Raw genomic sequence first — 25421 nt, forward strand, 5'->3', positions numbered from 1 at the left:
AATGAACACTTTCAGATCTTATGGAGAGGAAATTAGCCCACCCTATTTCAGGGTAAGCCACATAAGAAATGCTGTGAAGGTTGCATCTCTGTTTCTGAATTGCCCCAGCATGACACAGCTAGAAGGAGCTTCCCTAGCTCTACAAGCAAACATATTGCTCTTCTTTTCAAATGAGAAGGGCAGCAAGAAAATATGGCCATTGCTTCTTTCCTAAAGTAGAACTTTAAAAATCCACTTGAAAAGGAATTAATTGATTTATTCCGTGTGTAAACAACATTTATTACATTGATAATTATTTTAATCTTGGGTGTTTTTTGGATTCAAATTAAAACACTGCTCTATACTTTCACCTTTATTGTTTTCTATATCGTTCATCTGACTTGTTGCGTGACCTTGAGCTGAGATCTTGGACAGTGTGGGCTCCATTGGTCCAAGTGTAAATTTCCTTCTAGTCTTAAAACAATATAATTCTTACTTGTTGATGTTTAAAATCCTAGATCTAACATTTTTTCTTCTAAAACTTTCTGCACACTGATAATAGGAAAGTCAAAATGTCGATGGCATCTCATGTCGGCAAATAGCCACATGTCCACTCAGATAAGACAAGTAATGATTTATGTTATAAGAATAGGGGGGAAAAGAAGACTTGTGAACATAGCCATGGGCACAGAACCACTGCTAACTCCTTTTATGCAAAGAGCTGAGTTGGCACCGTGTCTCCAAAGCTCTGCAGGGAGAAAAGCTGTCAGTGGAAGAGGGGGCTGATGTCTGGCTGGGGAACAGAAACTCAGCAACATTGAAAATAGTGCAAAGTGTGGACATATTGACAGGCAAGAGAAATTCATGCCATTGGGAAAGCCGGCAGGAATCCAATGTGGCTCTTAGCAATGACCAGTCATTAACACACAATTAATGCTGAATAAATATTTATTAAATGAGTGAATAGCTTTAAAGGCATATCATGCATAAGTTGCATGAATAAATAATGAAACAAGTACACCTGAACTGTTCTAGAATCACAAAACTGTGGGTAGGTGTAATGGAGAAAGTTCCGGGTTAACTGAAGGTAAGATGTGTTTCTAGAGGTGACTCTTGAGTTACCTTTTAAATGAAGAATACATTCTAAGTTATTGAAGCAGGAGGTTCATTTATCCCTGTATCTACTGGGTAGTTAGGAAATATTAACTGAATAAGAAAGGGAGAAGGTGAGGCAAGAGGCAAATCTATAGAATTTGTCAGGGATAACTGGTACAATGCTAAGGCGTTGGTTACTATCCTGTGGCTGACAGGAGACATAAATGGGTTTTCATCTGGTAGAAAGGCGGAAGGTGACTCAGTGAGCTGGGACATGACAGAAGAGAGTCTAGTTAGAAAACTCCTGTGATTATCCATCCAGACAGCATGAGGAAGATCTAATAACCAATGGTGGTGGAGAACTCTCCTAGATTTTCATGGGTGATTGGCCTAAATGATATACTGCAAAGTTTACCTTCTATAGCACTGCAGTGAAAGAAAATTTTTGGTGAAGTATAAAGGAAAGTACTTTACTATAAGAAATATCAGCTCCCAGATTTCCTTCAATTAAATTTACACCTTCTACTATGTACAGGAAAAGGTTATTTGTATGGTGCTGACTTATAGATCTACCTATTTACTTGGAGATGGGGAGGAGAAGACTGGGACTAATAAATATTTCCATGTCTTGTGGTCTTTTTCTTAATGCCCAGCTATAATCAATTACACAAAAACCTATAAGAACATAACCATTTACCCACAGCAGAACCAAATATGCTTATTTATGGGTGGCCTAGGTATATCTGCATTCACATTTTTGCCAATTCTGGAAAAAAAAAACTGAGAATTTTCAAGCTTCTATCTCATTTATTGTACATTAAGAAGCCATCATCTTTTAATGACAACTGCCCTCTTTGTAATTTGGTGTTTGAGTTAAATACAAAATGTTCTAATTAATACACAAATTTGAGAAATGGACCAGAAAAAGAAGTGGAATCGATGTTAATATTTCTTTAATGAACCCATTCTACTTTTAAATGAATACAAGAGACAATTTCATAAAGTAGAGGACATAATACAGTTAATTTTAAATTAATGTAGCTGTCTGGCAATCAGAAGATGAAAGGAGAGTATTCTATACTGAATAAAGTTGAATTACTGTAATGTATGCCAATGATAAGAGCATATTTAAGTAGTTCTGCTGGTCTCTGGATAAGAGGGGACTTCCAAAAATGGCAGAGCTCAAGGGAATATCCTTTCAAAACAATGTTGGTCATGTACAATGTTCTTTTTGTGCATTTGTTTGTTTGTATATCTTTGCATCTTAAAAAAGAGAAACATGATACTAGTCCCCATATCTGAGAAAAACTTCAAATGTTAATGAAACATTCAATAAAACTCTAAATTTTAGTGTTAGGGCTTAAAGGATGGAGAAAGGTAAAGGACATTTCATCAGTGTTTCCATGTAGTACATGATTGATGCATATTTTTGTGCACTATTGGTCTATTGGTTTATTCAAGAATCTGATGCTCCTCCATTGAATGACTCTACTAAGAAATAAATATGTATAGAAAGTTTGAAATAAATAGGACTGAACTTATACAGTACTCAGAGAACATATTTCTATAATGAGAAAATATTCTGTATTAGCAAAATACTCTCCTTCTGAAACCAAATGTCATTAGGCACTTGATAATTATGGGGTAAAAATTTGTACACTAAAAAAAGGCTCTTATGTTGTCTTTTCCATGGTATATTTATATAAACTCTAAAGTCTCATTACACGATCAGCTACTAAACTAGCAAACATTTCAAAGTTTCCTACCAAGTGAAAATCGTTCTTCTAGTATAGCCTGACCATGTATAGATTGTGGAATGAGGATAAAAAATAACTATACTTTATTTTGTCAAAGAAGATTTAAATCTATTGTGGAAGCCATATATAAATATTTGGGGAAAGTATGGGTAGGAGGACTGAGTTTGTGTATAGTATGCATCTAACATGTTTTAGTGTTTAAAACTAGTATAAGGGACAGGAGGGGTTAAGGACAGGAATATTAAGTATCAGAATTACCCTGAGAACTTGAGTAAGGACACATCCCTAGCACTTCCTGTTTCTCATGGAATATCACATTAGAGGAGCCATCCAGGGGAGATGGGTGATAATTCTGATTATCATAGAACTCCTCTCAACAACTCCTTCACAGATAACCATTTTACTAAAATGAAAGTTCTTCAAAGACAAGAACTTTGTCTTATTAACATTTTTTAAAATATTTTATTTATTTTTGAGAGAGAGAGAGACAGCATGAGCAGGGGAGGATCAGAGAGAGAGGGACACACAGAATCCGAAACAGGCCCCAGGCTCTGAGCTAGCTGTCAGCACAAAGCCTGATGCGGGGCTTGAACTCACGAACCCTGAGATCATGACCTGAGCCGAAGTCGGACGCTCAACCAACTGAGCCACCCAGGCGCCCCTAACATTTTTATTCCCAAGAGCCTAACACCTCCCAAAGGCATAGTTGCTTCTTTAGGGTATGTGATGAACTGGCTTGATAGAATATGTGTTGACCCCATGCTGAAGACTTGACTTAAGGTTAACTTTACACAAACTGTTAACTACCATTCACTGTGACTCTAATAATGATCCTGAATCCCACAATTACTCTCAGCACCAGTCATTACAACCTATAATGTTTGCTTCCTATCCATGATCAGAAATGAATGAATAAATGAATGATGAACAAATGAACAAAGAAACAAACAAAGGTCTGTGGGTCTTGAGGCAGCTCTGTCATAGTGGAAGGGACGCTAGATTTGGAGTAAAAAATCTCAGTTCAACTCTTCGCTTTATCACATACTAAATTCATAGATATGGACAGTGACATCTTTATTCATATAATTCTTGTATAAGTAATAAAATAATGTGTATGGAAATGTTCCTCATGGGGCCTCGCACATATTAGCTTTCAGCTGAGTAGATGATTATAGATTTTTTTTTTTTGTTTATTTATTTTTGAGAGATAGCAAGCGAGTGCAAGAGCTGGGGAGGGGCAGAGAGAGAGAGGGAAACACAGAAGCCAAAGCAGGCTCCAGGCTCTGAGCTGTCAGCACAAAGCCCAACAAGGGGTTTGAACTCATGTACCCCAAGATCATGACCTGAGCCAAAGACTGACACTTAACGAACTGTGTCACATTGGTGCCACAATCATTATAGATCCTGAACTTGGAAGGCATCAAAGGCACATAAGTGATTTAGGGACAAGCATGAAAAAAATAAATGAGAAAGAAATATTAATACAATGGGGAAAAGGAGATGGGTGAGTCATGGAGAATACATATTAGTATCATTCTATGATAAGAATTAACATTTCTGCTTAAGTAAATGTTACTGATAGCAGGGAGCCATGTAAATATAGATCTTCTAGTTGCCTGATAATGAAACCAAAATCATTTAGTGGATCAGTGACTTCAGCATATTAGCAAAACGTATGCCCACACCTCTTGAATCATAACCATACTTTGAATTTAGGAAATGCATTGACTCTAAGAAGACATCAGGGGTTGATATCATGTAATCACTGACTGAAATGTGTTAAAGGAGTATTCAGTCCTGTTTCTAACCATAGTAATAGCAAAGCATAAATAGATTATAATTAAGTTTTTAAAAAATATCTTTGTAAAACTATGTTCTACATCCTTCTTTGTTATCATTGACTAGCTAAACAGCTCTGTACTAATTACTGAACTAATTTTCCTTTCCTTTTTTTAAAGTTTTTAAAATTCATTTATTATGAGAGAGACAGAGCATCAGCAGGGGAGGAGCAGAGAGAGGGAGAGGGGGAGAATTTGAAACAGGCTCCCTTCAGTCATTGTGAGAAGCCTGACACGGAGCTTGAACCCAAGAACCTTCAAGATTATGATCTGAGCCAGAATCAAGAGTCAGATGCTTAACTCACTGAGTCACTCAGGCACCCCTAATTTCCCTTTTCTGTTTTTTTTTCTTAAATTTACTTATTTATTTTGGGATAGAAAATGAGGACGCAGGAGGGGCAGAGAGAGAAAGAGAAAGAAAATCCCAAGCAGGCTCTACACTGCCAGCACAGAGCCTAATATAGGGCTCGAACTTACAAACTCTGAGATCATCATCTGAGTCAAAATCAAGAGTTGAGCACTTAACCCACCAACCACCCTAGGGGACCTAATTTTTGTTTTCTAAGCATGTTCTTTTATTCTCCATGTAAGAGGAAGGTAGAGATGGCAAGATTCTCAATATGAATGCCTGATAACAAAACTTACTGGCATGAAGTGACTGTTATTCCTTAGAGTAAACTTTAAAATTATTATTGCCTTTGTGAAATAATCCATTTTTATAAAAGAAAAATTATATATACTCAAATTATAGAATTAAAAATAGCAACATATATTTAATATCACACAATCTTAGTTATTCAAAACTAGAAAATACTCTGAGCTTCATTTTATAAAATAGAACACGGAGATTCACAAAAGTTACAGGGTTTGTCCAATGTCAAAGAGTTAGGATTAGAAGAGTTAGGATTAGAAGAAATGAGGCCACCATATACCATATCCCATGTTTTAAAGCAAAGTCAGGAATGCAGAGTGTAGCAATAAGAAAGTAACTTTTGAAGTGTGTAGCAGAAGGTACATGATGTTTTTGGTTGATATTTCTTGAATTATTATAACTGCATTCAATAAATGTACTTGGAAATTCTATAGTTGGAATGATTATGACTTCATTGTATAAATTCTTGGGTTTAGGTTTATACAAGTGAAGAGCTCAAAAGACCTTGGAGTATTTTAATTTATTTAGGACTTGATTCGTCTATTTTAAAAAATCTATATTCACATTAGATTTTCCTTTCCCTTGTGTTGATTCTCACAAATATGTAAAACTGAGATATCCTCATTAAAGGTGAAAGAGGAAAACAGGAAAAGTTTATTGGTTACATTTAAGCAAATTTTAAATTGAATTAACTTTCAATATGTAAGAAAGTAGCATTTTAGTACCTACTAAGAAAGTTTAAAAACTAAGACCAATGCATTATCTGTGTCAATCACCAGAATATAGCTAATATTGATTGAAATCTTGGAAGAGTAATTTTTATTGCAAGTGAAAGTGTGATTTTCATCCACTAAACACAACAAACTTACCAAAAAAAAAAAAAAACCATATAACAATAGCATGCACCTGGACAAAATAATTTTTAATTGCATGCCATGAGATTTGTTGATTATGCTGCCAAGGGATAAGGCAGTGCTCATCTCACCACTCATTAAGACAGTAGCTTTTTACTGAGCTATGCACTGGGAAAAACTTGGAATTAGGCACACCTGTAATTGAATCCTGGTACTACCACATGCAAATAGGGGACCCTGGACAAGTTATTAGGCTATTCAGAGCCTCACTTGTTTTCATTATACATGTTGGGAATCATAATCCCTATCCTGTAGAGCTACAGTGGAGTATAAGTGAACATGCACTTGAAGGCTCCTAGAATAGAGCCTGACATCATACATGTTCAATTATTTTTCTCTCCTGAATAATCAGCCTGGGTCTCTGCCTATATATGGGCTTCACTGATCTCAGCTGGGCATATCCATCAGCTCACACAAGGTAAGACTATGCCATTTTCTGCACCAGAAAGAAACTTTTGAAAGGTATGTACTGCACCTGGGGTAAGTCCTGCATCTTTCTCTCTCTTGCCAGCATCTTATTTTTGATGGTCAAGTGGTTTATGCAGGAGTAAAGATTTCCCGTCTTTTCTTTAGGTAGTGCTTAAATAAGGAAGCTGGGAAAAGAGATTTGGTGATGTTACTGATACTTCTTTGAAATTAGGATAGGAAGGTTAGAGTAAGGAAATATGAAAACACATTTGATTATCATGCACACAAATCTCTTTCATTTTTTAGTTAAATGAAAAAACGTGAGCCTTAGATCCTAGGTTATAATTTATTATCTTATATATTTTTTCAACTTTCCAGTTCAATTCAGAGAAAAAAAAGCTGGGATCATTAAGGAAAGTTATTCCCAGCGCAGTCAGTCCACGACATCATTGTTAGTACTGTAGCAGCTCAGAGGCTTCCGTACACACGTACACCCTGTCCTATGACCACTGTCATAGGATATCTAAACAAAAATTTGGCTTAGGGAAAGTATTATTCTATCTTTATGTTTTACCTTGAAGCCTATCCACTTTTTTTCTAATAATGAGCTAAAAATACATGTCTCTCAAGGTATAGCTTTGCTTATGCCAGGATGAAACCTCTTGATATGTACTATGAGTATGAGTCCTAAGCAAGGAGAGACTGTTAGTAAAAGAGTAAAAAGTATATTTTAAAAAATCTTTACAAGCACATCTTAATCAAAGGCAGTGCATACATAATAGATCATATGGATATAATAAATTACTAAGGGCAAAAATGTATGATCATCACTTATCCATAGTTAGTAGCTGCTCTCCAAGTATGCCCTTCCTTATTGAAACGGGTCTTACTACATCCAGATAAGTTTATAAGTTTGCATTTGCAGTAATGAATAGCAAGAGTGACAGCAACAGAACAGTCACTGTTATTGGGTTTCTACCTCCCTGGAAGCAAACCCATGGAATATCTATTCTCCAGGCACACTGCAGTCGGCTAATCAAATTGGACTATAAGGCTGCTGCAGGATTTGGCAAATAATTGACTGAATCTCAAGTAAATTTGTGGGGAAAAAGCACAGTCTTAATAATCATTATATAGCAAATTCCATAAAAAGGTGTCTGATTTCAACTGCTCAACTTGAAAGCACAGGATTAGAGGAAAAACAAAAACAAGGCAGTGGGTCCCAAGCCTCTTTTCTCAGTGATTTCAATTCTTTTGGGCTTAAAAACTTGTTTAATGCCTATTCATTTTTGAGAGAGAGACAGAGACAGAGAGACAGAGAGAGAGAGAGAGAGAGAGAGAGAGCAAGCTCCAAGCTGTCAGCACAGACCCCAACGCAGGGCTCAAACCTATAAACCATGAGATCATGACCTGAGCCAAAGTCAGAGGCTTAACTAACTAAGGCACCCAGGCGCCCCCAATTCTTTGTGCTTTAGAAGTTATGAAGACCTCGCTAGGGACTGATAATGTAATCTAACAGAAAGCAATAAGGAATTTCGGTCTCCTTGGAGGACGAACAGAGCAACAACAACAACAAAAGACATGGCTTCCTCACACCACTTTAAATGTGTTGGGAAGTCATAAGTGTGTGAAAGTACTTCATTGAGCTAGTGCAATGCTATGACTATGTGGACATGCATCCTACTGGTTTAATCTTAGCACTGCTTTGAGTTGAAACATACCCACGCAAAGGTGAGGAGAAATGTATAGCAACTGCCTTCAAACAAATACAATCTATAGAATGAAAAGCTGTCCTTCCTTATTGAAATCACTTCAGATTGTTCATACCACCTAATGTCTTAGATAATATCTTTCCATTTGCCTTTCCACATAACTTTCTTTATCTGGCTACCTCTTCCTGTGTCTTCTAGATTTGGATCACTTATCCACCCTTCCAGTGTGCCTGTCTCAGCGGAGACAGGGCTTCCTGACCCTCTTGGTTTCTGAACATCCTGTGCATGTCCTTGTTTTTATCACTTATCAGTTATGGCAAAAGCTGTAAGTTTCCCATTCAATAGGACTGACTCCCTCCATTCCTAATAGAATTAGTATATTTTTCAGAACGTCAGTGTGCCCAGCCTAGAAACTAAGAAGTATAAACCAACTATTTAAATCTTAGTTTCCACCTGATATTGACTTTCCAAGCCTTGCTTGCACTAGGGATGGCTATATAATACTCTCCTGGGCAGGAACACATTATGAGAAGTCTCTTGAAGGTACCAGGGTGGCTCAGTAAGTTAAGAATCCCACTATTGGTTTCAGCTAAGATCATGATCTCATGGTTCATGGGATTCAGCTCCATTTGGCGCTCTGGGCTGATAGCAAAAGACTGCTTGGGATTCTCTCTTCCTCTCTCTCTTTCTCCCTTTCTCCCTCCCCTTGCTCTCTGTCTCTTTCTGTCTCTCTCTAAATAAACATTTAAAAAAATTTTAATGTTTTATATATTTCTTTTTTTTTTTAATGTTTTATTTATTTCTAGGAGAGAGAGAGAGACAGAGTGAGCAGGGGAGGGTCAGAGAGAGAGGGAGTCACAGACTGAAACAGGCTCCAGGCTCCGAGCTGGCAGTCAGCACAGAGCCCGACGCGGGGCTCGAACCCAAAACGCGAGATCATGACCTAAGCGAAAGTCGGACGCTTAACCGACTAAGCCACCCAGGCGCCCCTGTTTTATATATTTCTGAGAGAGAGAGAGAGAGAGAGGGAGAGAGAGAGAGACAGTGTGAGCAGGGTAGGGTCAGAGAGAGAGGAGACACAGAATCCGAAACAGGCGCCAGGCTCTGAGCTAGCTGTCAGCACAGAGCCCGACGCGGGGCTCGAACCCACGAACCGCGAGATCATGCCCTGAGCTGAAGTTGGAGGCACAACCGACTAAGCCACCCAGCCACCCCTAAATAAACATTTAAAAAAAGAAGTCTCTTGGAGGGTTTCTGAGAAGACCTATCCTTGTTTTAGAAAATTAATAAATAAGTCATCTCTTTCTCAGGGAAAGAGAATGCTTTAGAATGCTCTTTCTGCTTTAGAAAACAGAATTAATATGTGAAATTTCAATCTAGCGCAGCCATACTGAAACCAACAAAAGGAAAAAAAAAAAAGGTGACACAGTAGAAGAATAGAAAGCATGCAGCCTTGGTGACACCATTAAAATACCATTAAACCAATTCCGAAACAGAGTATAACCAGAGGTCTTATTAAGTAAACAAGAAATGTCTTTATGGTTCAGAGAAATCTGATTTATTTTATTTGGATATATTTCTTTAATAAGAGAAACACTGAATTAAAAACTTATATAAAACTTATTAACATACCCAATATCAATGCTGTTATTATTATATTATTAGCAGCTACATAAAATAAATGCCAATATAGTTTAGATTAAAGATTTATATCCATCCTCCTCATTTAAGGATTGGAAACTATAATGATCACAGTCTGATTGTTGATTGACCTGGATCTTTGATTTATTAAATCATCTTAATGGATGCAGCAGAGATGTCACCGTTAATTTTGTTATATATTCAAATTCTTATTAGTGCTGACATGCCATTTAAATGTGTTATATGTTAAATTTACCTCTGCTGAAAACTTCTGTTTCTCAGCATTTTAAACTGAAATAATGTTGACTCTTAACTTAGTCATGCAAAATGTACTCAACATAGTACTAAACAATGAAAAATAAGTTATTTATCCCATAGATACAATAATGACAGAGATAATAAGCAAAAGTTAATCTACATTATGCCCTATGTGTTTTAAATCATCTTTCCAGATGCCAGTTATTTATTTTTATCAAAGGGTGATGGCAGTTGACTAAATTCTTACTACTACTACTACTACTACTACTAATACCCCTTAATGAAATAAACACAAATGTCTCTTTCTCTAAATACCATTTAACAAATAAAGCACACTCTCCTCAGGCTAAAAGGCTCTTAGAGATATAGCAAGTGTATTAGAGAATGAAGAAGAATGTTGGAGAAATACTGGTAACTCTTAAGAGAAACTATCATAGAAAATAGTTCATTTCAGCTTAAGTTGTACAATTTCAATTTCACCGAGTATGAAAATAAGCAAAACATACTTGCAACTTTACACAAATTATATATATTATATACATATAATATATATATACATGTATATATATATTATATACATATAATATATATATATATGTATATATATATTATAGTTGTCATTGTGACTTGGCAAATCACTACCCCTGACTGGACTGGAGCAGACGTTCTCAAATAATTTGGGCTCAGGAGCTCTGTATGCTCTTAAAAGGTACTGATGATCTTAAGGAGTTTTTGTTTATGTGAGGTATTTCTATCAATATTTACCATATTAGAAATTAAACAGAAAAATTAAAACACAGGAATACCAAGCACACACCCTATTAGTGATCAGAGCAATTAAAGCCATTACACGTGATGTCTTTGACAACCTCCCCTACCTGTGAGATAATGATGGTGGTGACTTAGTATTATTGACAACACAGTCATGATCTTTCAGAAACTCAGGAGCCCCCAGCCCTTACTTTGGATAACCACTGGCCTACAGTCATAGTAAAAGCTGGAGCAAAATGAATAGACCAACATTGCTGGGAGATACATTGTTGTTCAAGCAAGTATTCAAAAAGACCAATTGATTGAAGGAAGAAAGATAAATGTAGATACTCTCCCGAAAAGCCTGCAACATGGAAAATACTTTTTCTAATTCAGTTTGTAGCTGGCAGTGCTTATGGGTACATTAACCACCATGAAAACTGCTAGACGACTCTGCTTTCTAAAAGTAGAATATCTGATAAAATTTAAGACTTGCCGTGAAGTCAATTTTATCTCACCAAAAGTAGAAATAAATAGAGGCACACTGTTTCCTCCTGGCTTAATTCGGGTAAATAAGGAAAAAAACTGGTGCTTGTTTATGTGTAAGTGGTAGGAATCGTCAGAAGACATGAGCTGCTCATATTTTAAATAATAAAGAAAGAACCTATAGTCATGCAGGAGGTTTAGATGAGCTGAGTCCAACATTTCTGTGAAAAGAATCTTAGGATTTTATTGCCAGAATTTGTGAAAAATAAGACTAATAAGAAGGGGGAAAATCCTAAAAATGGAAATGTAGTAGTATAAATAACTATACAGAAAGCTAGTAAGGAAGAAGTTGGCATAAGAATCTTTTAAGGAAATTAGGTTCAGAAAGAAATTGATTATCTCAGAACTGTTAATAAATGAAATGAATGAATGAAGCAAGCAAGAAGAGAGGAATAGAGGGGGGTAAAAAGAGTAAATGGAATTACGAATCAGAGCAAGAATCATTCTATTTAAATACATTACTGAAATTCACAATGTGAGTATATGCTTTACAATGGGCCTATTCTGTTTCAATAAGGGATTTATTGGGGGGGGGGAGGCTAAAGACTTTTTAAATGTTTTTACTTGCATCTCCCTCTTCAATGACCTTTCCCCTACTATCTACTTTGAGTTAGGTTTTTATAGATTAAGATATATTTTCTGCCAATTATGAGTTTTATGTGAGTTTTAAGGTAAATTGTTAAAACATTCCTGCTTGTAGCTACAATACTGTAAAACCAGATTTATAGTCTACTCTCTTTCCTTTTATTTTTAGCTTTCTTGCTCTTTAAATGCTTTCTCTATAATAAAATACTGTTTTCAAAAACATCAACTATCACAGGTATCACAGATACATGGTAAAGATGGTCAACCAATTTCAGCAAATACACTGATTCTAAACAGATCCTGAAACTCAGTAGAATCTGAAGGAGATCATAATAGCTACATCGTGTCTCATTTCTATTTGCTCTACTTTCTGTCCTTTCTTTGTCCCCCACCCCTGGGTTCAATGTGAACACTCTGCTTATCTCTTCACTCCTCTTCATTATTCCTTTATAAAAGATTTAACCTAGCAGTCAATTTCCAAGATGTTGGTCGCAATAAGAAACTGCCTCAAATAACTGGTGGCTGCCATGATAGCAAAATTTGCATTACAGTTTACAAATGCCTCTACCTTTGCCATAACCTTAGTTATGATTCAACAAACCATTTTACACAGCACATTTCCTCCCAGATACACAGGGTGTCTGTTTGGGCACTGACCAAAGAATTTGCAGGAGAAAATAAAATGTTTTTATCCAAAGATCCCCTGGACGGAAAATAGATTATTTAAATGTTATAAGGAGGTGCCAGTCACTCATCTCCCTTTGGTCTGAAGGAGAAAGACAGGTGGAAATTGCTATCACATAACTATAGCAGGTGGCTGAGTACAGGCTGAGCTGCACTAATAGTGTGGTGACTTTACTCTGGCCTTAAGGGGGAAATGTTTATGTGTCCACTTACCGGGGCAAAGAATATTTCTCCCTTTTATGCTCAGTATTTTCTTAATCTAACACATAATCTAAACCTTGGTCTCTTATAAATAGAATGACCATGCATCTTAGTTTCTACAGTGTAGAGCTGGTTTATAACTATTAGCCCAGAATAATTACCATTAGTGCCCCTTTATACTCCCCAAAATGTTCCAGTTTGGGAGATAAATTATAGGGAGACCTATGTACGCAGGCACAGATTTGGAATGGAGTAAATTAGAAAAGAGGTGACTCTAGAGAGAGATTATTTTAATGGCGGATGGCCAAAATCTGCTCCAAGGTTAAGTAACCAGAGTGCTATGTTTATGATGAGGTTTGCTGGCTGTTTTGCTGCTTTAGAATACAGGCTTGGAAAGGAAAAGGTATACTTTGTTTTTCCCCAAACAGGAAAAAAGAGAAGAACGACTGCTCTAAGCAGTGCAAACACCAGATTAAGGATCAGATTAATGCAGTAGAAAACACATGGACTTTGGAATCAGATGTACGTGGTTCACGTCTTTGTTCAAAGAAGCAGCTATGGGACTCGGATGAGTTTTACTTAGACTCCTGCCTTAAGCCCCAGATTTTTGAGCCATAAAACAGAATGACTAGACACCACTCCCAAGATGGCTGCAAAGTTTGCAGATGATATCTGAGAACTGCACAGCCAATTACAAGCTGGTATATTATTAGAATCTAACCACGTGCCAAACACTACTAGTCACTAATATTTATTATACACTTCCAGGAAGTTAAGTCATGTCTTAGGCTCCTTGCTTTGAGTCTATAACCTAAACTCCAAAAAAAGTGATTATTATCTGTTATTTACCCATGAGCACATTGTGACTCAGAATTTGCAATGTATATCCATATACACAGGGCTAATAATTGGTGAAATTAGGATCACAGTTTAAGTCTGTTTAAATTTAAAGTTATATCCTTAATCTTTGAATTTCTCAGAATTTACATCCTTTAAGGAAGACTGTGTGTGGCTTTCTTCACCACCGTATCATCAGTGTCTGATAGAGTATAAAAACCAAACCGAAACAACAAACAGAAAACAATCATATAAGCATTAATGACAGTAAACTACATGGATATAATATCCATAAATGTCACAAAGTTGTTGATTCTTATATTTTTCATCTAGTATAACCAAAATGTGATTTCAAATATATATGAGATTTTTAGCTGCAGAGAAACTTCTATTTTCCATGATTCAGCAAACCCATATATAGTGGTTTAGAAAGAAGCACCCAAGAGGCGACTAAAGAAAAGCCATGCCTTACCAAAATGGAGTTTATATGCTTCTCTCAGAAGCAAGACACTGATCTCACTTAGAGCCCAAAAGACCCACTTGAAAAGCATTAGAGGGTAAACCTTTCCACCGGAGCAATGTCCTCCTATTAAATGACTTTCATCATTTCTCCTCAGAGATGGGGAACTTCTCAAAGTTTAAAGTGCTAGTAATACTAACAAAGCAATGAAAAAGGTAGCAATAAATATGCTGAAGCGTAAATATATCTGAGAGAGAAAAACAAGGCAAGAAATAGCTTAGGAATTCTGCCCGACAAAATCTCTTTCCTCTAATCTATGATCACTCTTGCATGTTAAACACTGTGTTCAATAAAGGACACGGGTTTGGACTCACTAATAGAGAGATGTGCTTTATCACTCCAAATTTATTCTGTGACACTGTACAGAGGGGAGCCAATTGTGTGGCCTGCCCGTGGGCAGCATTATCGAATTGCAACTATGGGCAGAAATTTAAAAAAAAATAATGTTTATTTTTGAGACAGACAAAGACACAGGGAAAGCAGGGGAGAGGTAGAGAGAGAGGAAATACAGAATCCAAAGCAGGCTCCAGGTTCTGAGCTGTCAGCAGGGACCCTGATACAGGGCTTGAACCCACAAACCACGAGATCATGACCTGAGTTAAAGTCGAACGCTTACCCAACTGAACCACCCAGGCACCCCAGGAATTTTTATTTTTTTCTTAATTGTAGCTGCTTTAAGTGGGATTTCTACATATACAAAACATAAGCTAGAACATTTCAACAAATCACATCTTGAATATTTCACTGTAGCACCTACAGCATTCATGGGGAAATTGTTTCCATTTTATCAATTCCAAAATATTAGAAATACAACCTGTGGCCAACACTAATTTTTTAACATTAAAGCTTAAAATGTTGTAAGCATTTAACATGAAGAATTGCAGTCTCTCAGTTTTGGTATTCCTGAGATTCATTGTGTTTAAAATAAAACACAATGCATTTGTTTCTACTGAAACAAGAGTGCCTTAGATGGCTCCTTTAATGTTTTTAAATTAGATGTACAGTACTTACTTAATGAAATTTTATCTATGTAGTTTATCCTATTTCAGTATTTTAAGCATGGTTAAATAAAATAAAGTCAGGTTCACTACACACAATGAATTATATAATTGACAAAGACAGTTTAGATGTTAAACTATGTTCAAGGGAAAATATTCACAACTGAATGGATCCTTTATTGGCAAGGGTCACTTTTGAAGGGCAGAAAATCAGCAAGAACCAGGGTGTGGCTAGAATTGTCTACTTATAATTTTCTTGACAAGGACTGCATAATTTAAAATGTTGGTAAATATAACAAATATAACTATTTTTTCTGGATATACATTAGCATACATGGGATAAATATGAGAATAACAAGAAAACACATGGATACAGTTTTAGCTTATATTCTTTAAAACTTTAGAAAGGGAAAAGCATAACTGTGACTCCTGCTTTTAATTTCTTTTACTTTAGCTAAACAGTAGAACCTACTTTAACCATTTGGATATGTCCCCGCTAATGTCTACTTGCTCTGAGTCTTGAATAGGCATTACAAACACATACATTTACCTCTTCTTGTTACCCTCCCCTCACCCCACCCCCCTTCTTTTTCCTTCTTCCTTCTTTTCCTCCTTTTCTCTGCTTTTCAAATAGCAATTATGGAGGTCATGCACACTAAATCCTTGATTAGGTTCAGGTTAAATGGCATTAAGTAGCAAACATTTTCTTGCTTCAACATGACTATTTCTGTTTCAGTTGATAAATTTTAGCCTTTGAGGTTTTCTGGGGAAAAATATGTACTGACACGTAAGGAAGAAAATCTCCCTACTTTGAAATTTATAGAAACATATTTAAGAGATTCTGTGAAGTAAAGAAGACAGTATAGAAATTCTTTATACATAAGGATTAGGTAATATAATGAAAGAAAGACAGACAGGAATATGATGGGAGGCAAGGGAGAGAGAGGAAGAGATTAAAATGAGGATGAGTACATGTGGGAGCAGACAGATTTAATGCTTGAATACCACACAGACTTTGATCAATGAAGAAAAGAAGCCAGGAAGCCAAGAAAATACCAGAAATATGAGAAAATGAATACAGGGATTATAATAATTTTTTATATATTTAGATAGAAAACACCTTTAACATATGTTTGCCTTCCTATAATTCCATGGTCTTTTAAAATATGATTAAGTATTTGCTGTGTTTCAAACTATACCTTCAAACATCAGATTTAGGTATTTAGTTGGGTATTGTACTAATTGTTTTCACGATTTTTTTCCTATTAAAGCATATTTTGTAATGGCAAACTCTATAATGGCAGAAACTCTCTTCCACCATTGGGTGTATCCTGAACAGTAAAGTTTCAAACATTTTCTACATTTGAACATCATCACAAAGTCTTTGGTACCAAAATTTCTATTTTTCCATAGATGTTCCTTTAGTTTATAGCCAGCACCAAAGCTGGTTTCTTTAACATGTGCATTCTGAAAAGCGCCATCCGCTAGATTAAGCAATCCAGGTATTGCAATAACATTGAAGTCTAGATCTAGGTTCCCAGGTGGTCCATATATTTAAGATCATCCCATTTTTTATTGCTGAATCATGAATGTGAGACGGAGGCAGGACATGGTTGTGACATCTGTGCTTCCATCTATGGCATTCAGCAGCGTCAGTATCTACTAAGTGAGTTAGTCCCACCAGTCTAAGTAGACTATACCCTGCCCCAAATCCCTAGTAGACACATATGCCTACTCCATATTCCGAAAAGTTAAACCTGGCAATCCTATTTTAAGATTCCCAGTAGCCACTTAACAGCAGTGAGAAGCAGCAGCAGGAAAGAATGAGCTTTGTCTGCCTTTCCCCTCTCCTAAGCAGATGGTTGGCTGAAACTCGCTTCACATGGGAAATCAATTTTAGATTTTTAACTTGGATATCAAGTAATAAACTACAACTGCCAAGTATGAGAAAAGTAGCCTCTGCATTTATTTTTATCTGTAATGATAATAATGGAAATAGGAGGAAAAAAATGTATGTCTGAAATCATTTATTCTTAAAAAAAAAAAGAAAAAGCTCAATGGCATCAAAGAATAGCATTTTTAGGAAGGCTACAACGTGTTCTCCACATAAGGATTAGCCTTTTAACTTAGTTTTGCAGTGCCCAGACAGTGGCACTTTGGGAACAGTGTAGAATAGGAAATTAGATAGAATCCCATAAGTAATGTTGAATGTTCTGGAGTGGACGCTGGAAACTACAAACTACAACTTGTGCCAATGACACTTTCTGATTATTTTGCTTAGCTATTATGGCTACTTTCAGGGCCAGATGTTACTATTCAAAATGAAGGACTTCTGGTGTTCCAGAGAAGTGGAAGGCCAGAAATTTGGAAACTTGCCAGCCCCTGCAGTCATCCCTGAACCTATTGTTAAAAGTTTAGCTCCTGAGGACAGAAGTGTTACTGAGCACGGGGAGGTGAGGAGGTCAGTGAGACGCTAAGTATCACTCATTAAATAGTGCCTTCTGAATAGATTATGACTTAGAATCGTACAATTCTTCTTGGCCCACAAGCTTTGTATCAACTACCTTAATGGAAGACAAAATGCTATTTGTTTTCTAAACAAGATGGAAGATTTTAGTAATTTATTTTTTTCCTGCTTCTGTGTTGCCAAGGATCTGTAAAATCTTTTGACTAAGAAATAGGCTGTATGAGTACTAAGATGGTCCAAAACCCACAAGTTCCCCTCTCCCAAACACTGAAATTCCTAACTGCTGACAGAATTCTTCAAACAATTCAATACTTGCTGCTGTTATAACCCATATTGGCAACAAATAAAAGTTAAAAGAAATAATATTCATCAGTAGTTTTATTTTCCCTTTTGATTTTGCTTCTTAAATGATCCAAATTTACATTGTTACTTATACGATTGGTATTTCTTTAGTCATGTCACTGGGAAGAAATATTTTTACCTTCTTAATGACAAAAGAGTTCTACACAAAGGCTGACATTCATATCACTTGAAATCTTTCTTTAAACTGGATAAATTAGATAATCACTTCTTGGTGTAGTATTTTTTATCTTTGCCTAAAATGTTACAGAAAAATTCTTGAACTGCTGACTGTTACAATTTTGAAAACCTGGCTAGCATGCTTGACTTTGACCAGCGAAAATAGATAGATAGATAGATAGATAGATAGATGATAGATAGATAGATATCCTAAAATAAGTACCTTAGAGACAGCGAGGAAGAGACATTCATTGTATGCATATATAACCAATTAGATTATCTTCTGAAGTGTGTAGAACGTTTATTCATGCAAAGTCAATCTTTTACAAATGGTTTTATTTCAATATTGATCTAGACAGATACTTACAGTGTGGCAAAGGACACTGAAACCCAGTATCATTCACTAGAGTGGACAGTTGCTCCCAGAGAAATAGAAACAAAACCCTGTAGTGATTTTCAAATAATACTCTTTATTTGAAAACAACAAACAGGGGTGCCTGGGTGGCTCCTTTGGTTAAGCGTCTGACTCTTGATCTCAACTCAGTTCATGGTCTCACGGTTTATGAGTTAAAGCCTTATATTGGGCTCTGTGTTAACTGTGGGAAGCCTGCTTGGAATTCTCTCTGACTCTTTCTCTGCCCCTCTCCTACTTGTTCTCTCTCTCTCTCCTTTTCCCTCTCTCCCTCTCTCCCAAAATAAATAACTTTAAAAATTAATTTTTTTACATTTATTCATTTTTTGAGAGACTGGGAGAGACACAGAGTATGAGCAGGGGAGGGTCAGAGAGAGAGGGAGACACAGAATCTGAAGCAGGCTCCAGGCTCTGAGCTGTCAGCACAGAGCCCGATGTGCGGTTTGAGCCCACAAACAGCAAGATCATGACCTGAGCTGAAATTCGATGCTCAACCAATTGAGCCACCCAGGCATCCCAAACTTTTAAAAAATTTTAAAAATAAAATAGAAAAACAAATTCCATAATCTACATAGGAACCATAAGAACATACATCAAATAATCCTCTGCTGTTGAACTTTTCCTGGGAAAATCTACATATAGAGCTCTCAAGACCAGTTTGAGAGCAGGTATGAATGGTTGGGACCCTGCTCAAATTACATCCCAAATTCAGAGTTATAGTCTAATCAGAGGGATATCACTAACAGGACTTTCCTTTATCAGCACAGATACAGACCAGGCAAGGCAGAAGGATTCTTCTATAATGCACCAATCTTTGGAAAGAAGATTTCATTTATATTATTACTCATTTATCATAGAACTCTTACAACTATTCTTTATTTATGTATAAATTAAATAATCTCCTCTTTAGTTTTCAGTATTATTTTTTCCTTCAGTAGAGATAGATAATTGGTATCCTGAATATAAGATACAGTCAGATAACTGAGTAATGCTATAAAGTAACTTTTTTTTTAATCCTCCCTTAGGCTAACAACCTTTCCATACCAATCGTGGTGTCCAAACTTGTACTCACTTTTCGTATTTCAGTTGCTTTCCTTTGGCCCCTGCCCAAATTTTGTCTTTCTGTTAACTGAGTAAAAACAATCTGGCATGATGTTAAGCAAACTAAAGGTTGGATGTGGTAAATTGCCCTGGATATCTAAAATGTTTTATAGGGAAAGTTGAAGGCACTGCTTGAGCTAAACAAACACACACAGGGAATATGTTCATTATTTGCCCTCCCTGTGCACGAAAGGATATTTTCAGTGGAGTCTGCAGAGATTTAGATTAACAAGCCTTGTTACTGTTAACAAGCATCATGTGCCTAATTCCAAGTACATTGTTCTGCAAGCTGACACCTCCATGTTTGAGTAAAACTGTCACAAGAAAAGGAATCTTACCAGGAGAAAATGCAAGTGCCTATAATTCATCCCTCATCTTTTCATATCTTGCCATTTTCCCATACGTCCATTTAGTTATGGTTGCAAGGGTATAGTTCTTGACTTTTAAATACTAAACTTCCATCAAGAAATTCTGAAATCATTACAATTCTAATAGGCTCACAATTATTTAGTGATATATTCTATGAACATCTATGTACCTGTATGTCAAAGATTTAATATCTAAGAAGCTGAAAAGATATAGATTTTCCTTTGAAATGATCATTTCCAAAAATCCTCAGACTATTTACTTTTTTTATGAAAAAAAATCTTCATTCAGATTGACCTTTAATTTGTAAACTAATTACTGACCTCTGATATGAGGGAAATGAGCAAAATATAAATGTCCCTCTAAATATTACCAAAGTCATCCCCTAATGTAGCTTCACAGACTCTGTTTCAGGTTTTAAACTGGCCCCATGGGTATCTAATGTTAAAATGTAATTTTTTTCCTTTTGTATATAAAATTCTCACTTAGATTAATAGATAGAAAAGGGTCTTTTCTTCAAACACTTGAAAACTGAAAGAAAAAATACATTTCTATCTTAAAAGATTAAAAAGAAGACTACATTTAAAAAAATCAAAGACTAGACATGCATTTTGTGCAGTTCATTTATTTTCATCTCTTTCCTAACACTTTAAATTTCACTCTGCAATTTGGAACAGATTTGATCAACTTGCTTTCATGTGTCAGTGTTTTTCAACTGCAATGAAAATAAACAAATGGGCTTGGCTTTCTACAAACTTGTGGAGATGCTGACTTAGCTACAACAGTTATTTACTTTGGCATATGTCACATTGTACAGCTCTTACAAAATAAAGTAGGGTTTTGTTTATGCAAAGTTTACATGAAACTCTTGAGCCGGCCCCAGGTTCCTTACAGCAATAAAGCCCTTTCTGGATAGAAAGGAGAGTGTTCCCACAACTGTTCCCTTAGTGGATGGAAGACATTTGGCATGACAAAAGCTCCCAGGGTGTATGGACTGTTTTATGATTCTGAGGAAGATCTTCTTGTTTTAATTTTATGGAAACATAAACACATTTGCTTTGTGCACTTGAGCTCTGAATGGCCTATGACAGGGGTTAATCAAGTCCAGGAATTAAACAAGTTCAAGGGCTTGGAGTTTTTGCAGGATGCCACCAGATACTGCTGAAAATGTGGAACATATGTTATTTCTGAGAGATCAGACTTGTACATGTGATCAAATTACCAGTACAATTCTTTACACTGTAATTTGTCGTCAGCTCTGGATGTGTAATATTTCAACATGACAACTATTATGTCATACTTTTTATTTTGTGCCCCCATAGAAAATAAACAGATTTGAATTTCAAAATGGTAAAAATGTTACAGATGCACAAACAAAACCACATGCATATCCACTTTCCTTTGTGAAGGGATACACTTAAGAAAATGGGACAAGTATGACTTTGGACAGCATAAAAATAATACACTGTGAAAAGAACTAGCATTGCTCAGAGGGAGATGCTCATAACTTCTTAGCCATCACTATGGTATTAATAGATGTGACTTTTGATGCTAAAATTGTGAATGAGAGAAACTGATGAGACTGGGTAGACCCAAATGTAGTATCTGGGATTAAGTTTTTAAAATAAACAAGCTGAATACATTTTGTAAGCTAATTTTTAAAAGAGAATGTGATTAAAGGCATCCTTAATATCAAGCCAAACTTAGCTCTCCCTCCAACATTATTTTGACCTTCTACCTCTCACCCTTTAACTTATCATTATGCCTTTCTTATTTAAATGAAGATAACTGGGCTAAGAAGTGAAAGTTCAAGGGAGTGTTTATAATGGAAACATTATCTGTCAGAATGCCTCCCTCAAATGCATCTGTACCAGAAAACATTTCAGATTCACTGACCACCTACTCTACATTGCCACACGTTCAATTCTGTCCACATTGTGATAAATGTCATCTCTTCATGGGTAGAATCCACTGCATTGTCTTTTTACCACTACCCACAAACAAGTTCTACTATAACTGGCTAGGTAGTGCCCAATGTATAACAACTGTGACATTGTTTTGCTATGGGATGCTGCACCATGGGCTGAGGGCTGCTATCTCGCGTTCCCTTATCCTGCTCTGTCTTTCTTCTGGAGCCACTTCCCCTTCCCTTCTACTCTCATTAAACTTCAAAGAATGAAAGACATTATCATCTTAAAAACAGATAAGAATGCTAAGAGGGAATAAAGAGACACTTAAAAAATAAAAGTGATACAAGACAATAGGATAAACTAAGCGAAGTGACAGAAAAATCCGTCTTCTACCTTACCTTTTGATTCCAAAAGTCAAATCATTGTATTAATATACAAGGAGTCTGTAAATTAATTCATATGAGATCACATATTGTTTCACCTTAAAAACATATTATAAGAATGGACTTCTAATGTGTAATTGCTTCAGAATATTTCCTGATTACTGTCAGGAATTTTTATTGGTTTCCCTTCGAAATTTAGTCTACCGCAAAAATGTTAACAGATGTGAAGCCAGAGGAATGCCTCATTACTAAATTCTAAGTGTTGTTGCTTCAGTGAATTCCAAGCTGTTTTAATAGATATTGCTATTTTGTTGGAGTGGAGGGGAAGAAATTTTTTTTTAATAAATGACAATAGCATATGGAATACAACCTTTTGTATTTTTTGTCTGTTGTTTTTCTGGGCACTCTAAAAACAGTATGACCTGAGAATTCTGAAACCATCTTCCTTTCCAATGGTGTGAGTCAAAGTGGAAAGGAGATAACATCTGGGTACTGGTGGCAGTTTATGTACTCCCGCCAGGCAGTGCATATTACCAGCCCAAAGAAGAAAAGCTTAAATAAAGCAAAGAAAAAAAAAGATTAAAATAAGAAATCATAAGAATTTCTAAAAATTCTCCTTCAGATCATATCCAGGGACTCTAAAAGTCTACTGATTGGGCAGTAGATTTTTTTTTAAATTTTATTTATTTGTTTTGAGAGAGAGACAAAGTGAGCATGGGCAGGGGGATGGGGCAGAGAGAGAGGGAGAGAGGATCCCAAGCAGGTCCTGTGCTACAGTGCAGAGCTGAATGTGGGGCTAGATCCCATGAACTGGGAGATCGTGACCTGAACTGAAACCGAGAGTCAGATGCTTAACCAACTGAGCCACCCAGGGGCCCCTAATGTGGATGAGATATTAAACTTTTTATGTATGATCCTGCGTGGGATAAGTATGTGATAATGATAAGATGGATTTTTGTTCCATTTTTGAAAAAACAGAACTTTTTAAATCTGAGTAAGCCTAAGAAAATTGAGTTTCTGCAGAGGAAAGGTGAGTTCCTTTCCCCAGAGACTTACAAACATTGTGTGGAAGACCATTTGGAAGTAGTATAGAAAGAATCCAAGCAACAGACGACCTGGACAGATGGCCTCCTCCAACTCTGAGATTCTATCATTTATAAAGGCCACAGGCCATAAAATGGAAACCTAACCTGAATTAAGTGCCACTGGATGGCAACATTGTTTATTTCCCAATTTTCCCACAGGTGTTCACAATCATTCTGAAGAAGTCCTATTACACATTCCTTGTACATCGTCCAAATGTTTATACTACCAAAACAAATACACATCCATATTTTTAAAAGTAACAAGAAAAAAAGAGAAAGAAAAAGGTCATCAGATTAGTAGACTCAACAGTTTATTTAATATTCCTCTGAGTAAAGTTGTCTGGGGTCACCTGGGTGGTCCCATCAGTTAAGCGTCCGACTTCAGCTGAGGTCATGATCTCACGGTTTGTGAGTTCAAGCCACATGTTGGGCTCTGTGCTGACAGCTCAGAGCCTGGAGCTGCTTCATGTTTTGTGTCTCCCTCTCTCTCTGCCACTCTCCCACTCATTCTCTCTCTCTCCCTTGCTCTCTCTCTCTCTCTCTTTCAAAAATAAATAAACCTTAAAGTTGTCCGGAATTTTCAGGTTAAGAGGCATGGGGCTAAATATATGTAATCTGCAAGATTTTTGCAATGCTTAGAATTATACTAGTCAATCTTTACTTTTAATTACTATATAGAAAAGTACCTGGAAACTTCATCAATGATACTTGCAATTATACCTAAAAGCAATACATACAATCACGGTTCATTTGCTAAAGAAATAATGTTTTTGCACAAGGATGCTCAAACCATAACAAATGGAATGCTAATACTGTAGTGCACCACAACTATTTTGCATGATTTGAATGAAAAATCCAAAATCTAAAGTTCATTATATGGTGCTTGCTGTTAGACACAAAAGAATAATGAATATTGCACTACATATCTTGTTTGAATATATTTCACTAGCAAACCAATAAGACTTCATCTGGCTTCCTGCCTAAAGAGCTTTGTAAGAGACATTACAGATAAAGACTGTTAAAGCTGGACAATTTTGGTCACAGTGAACTTTTTATTTCCAATGCCTTCTGAAGTTATAACATTTAATAGCGCAGCAGTCTCAGTGACTTCCTTTCACACTACTGTATAACTCAGTTTCCCATGGTTTGTCACTAATAAAAGCAATGATCCAACAAAACCACAGCTAGTAAATAAGTTTATTTTTTAATTTTTCAATCTCATCGAAGACCTTTTATCCATTTATTTGGGAAGACAATCCATCTCAATGGTTGCAGAGTTTAACCTATTTTCAGGAAATGGAGGGAAAAAAGATTTGCTTCTGAATGTGCCTTTGTTTCACAAGAGTGCTCTTAAAAAATCCCCCAAAGGCATAAATTATGTCTTAGGAGTAGAGGAGGGAGCAGAAATGTATATGTTCAGGTTACCAGGATTATCTAGCATAGCATTTTACATGTATATGTGCAGGTCAAGCTTTTGGGTAAATATTTTTATACAAAATCCTTCCAGCAAGAATATTAGTGTTTATCATAAATTAGATGCATTTGGACATCTGCGGATGGTATACCAAAGGGGGAAAAAGAAGCATCCTAATAGAAGTTTGGTAAATACACTCTTGGTTGAACAGAGAGGGGTGACTTCTTAAGTTCATTAAGAATTCTAATCCCTATCCAATCTCATCAGCATCAAGAAATGAAAACATCTATCCAAAATGTAATTAATGAAAGCTAAGTTATAGTCTAATTAACTATAAACATGTCCATCATAATGTAATGCTGCAATGACAAAGGCTCATCAGTACTGAT

The 25421-nt window shown here is 36.2% G+C and overlaps 1 protein-coding gene across 3 annotated transcripts in view; it reads right to left on the reverse strand.

Moving 5' to 3' along the window:
- Window positions 1-25421, reverse strand: part of PCDH9 (protocadherin 9) — a 919950-nt gene that overhangs the window by 94186 nt on the left and 800343 nt on the right. The gene's annotated exons all lie outside the window — the stretch shown is intronic.

This window comes from Crocuta crocuta, unplaced genomic scaffold, assembly GCF_008692635.1.
Source record: "Crocuta crocuta isolate KB4526 unplaced genomic scaffold, BGI_CrCroc_1.0 scaffold115, whole genome shotgun sequence".
Classification (NCBI taxonomy): Eukaryota; Metazoa; Chordata; class Mammalia; order Carnivora; family Hyaenidae; genus Crocuta; species Crocuta crocuta.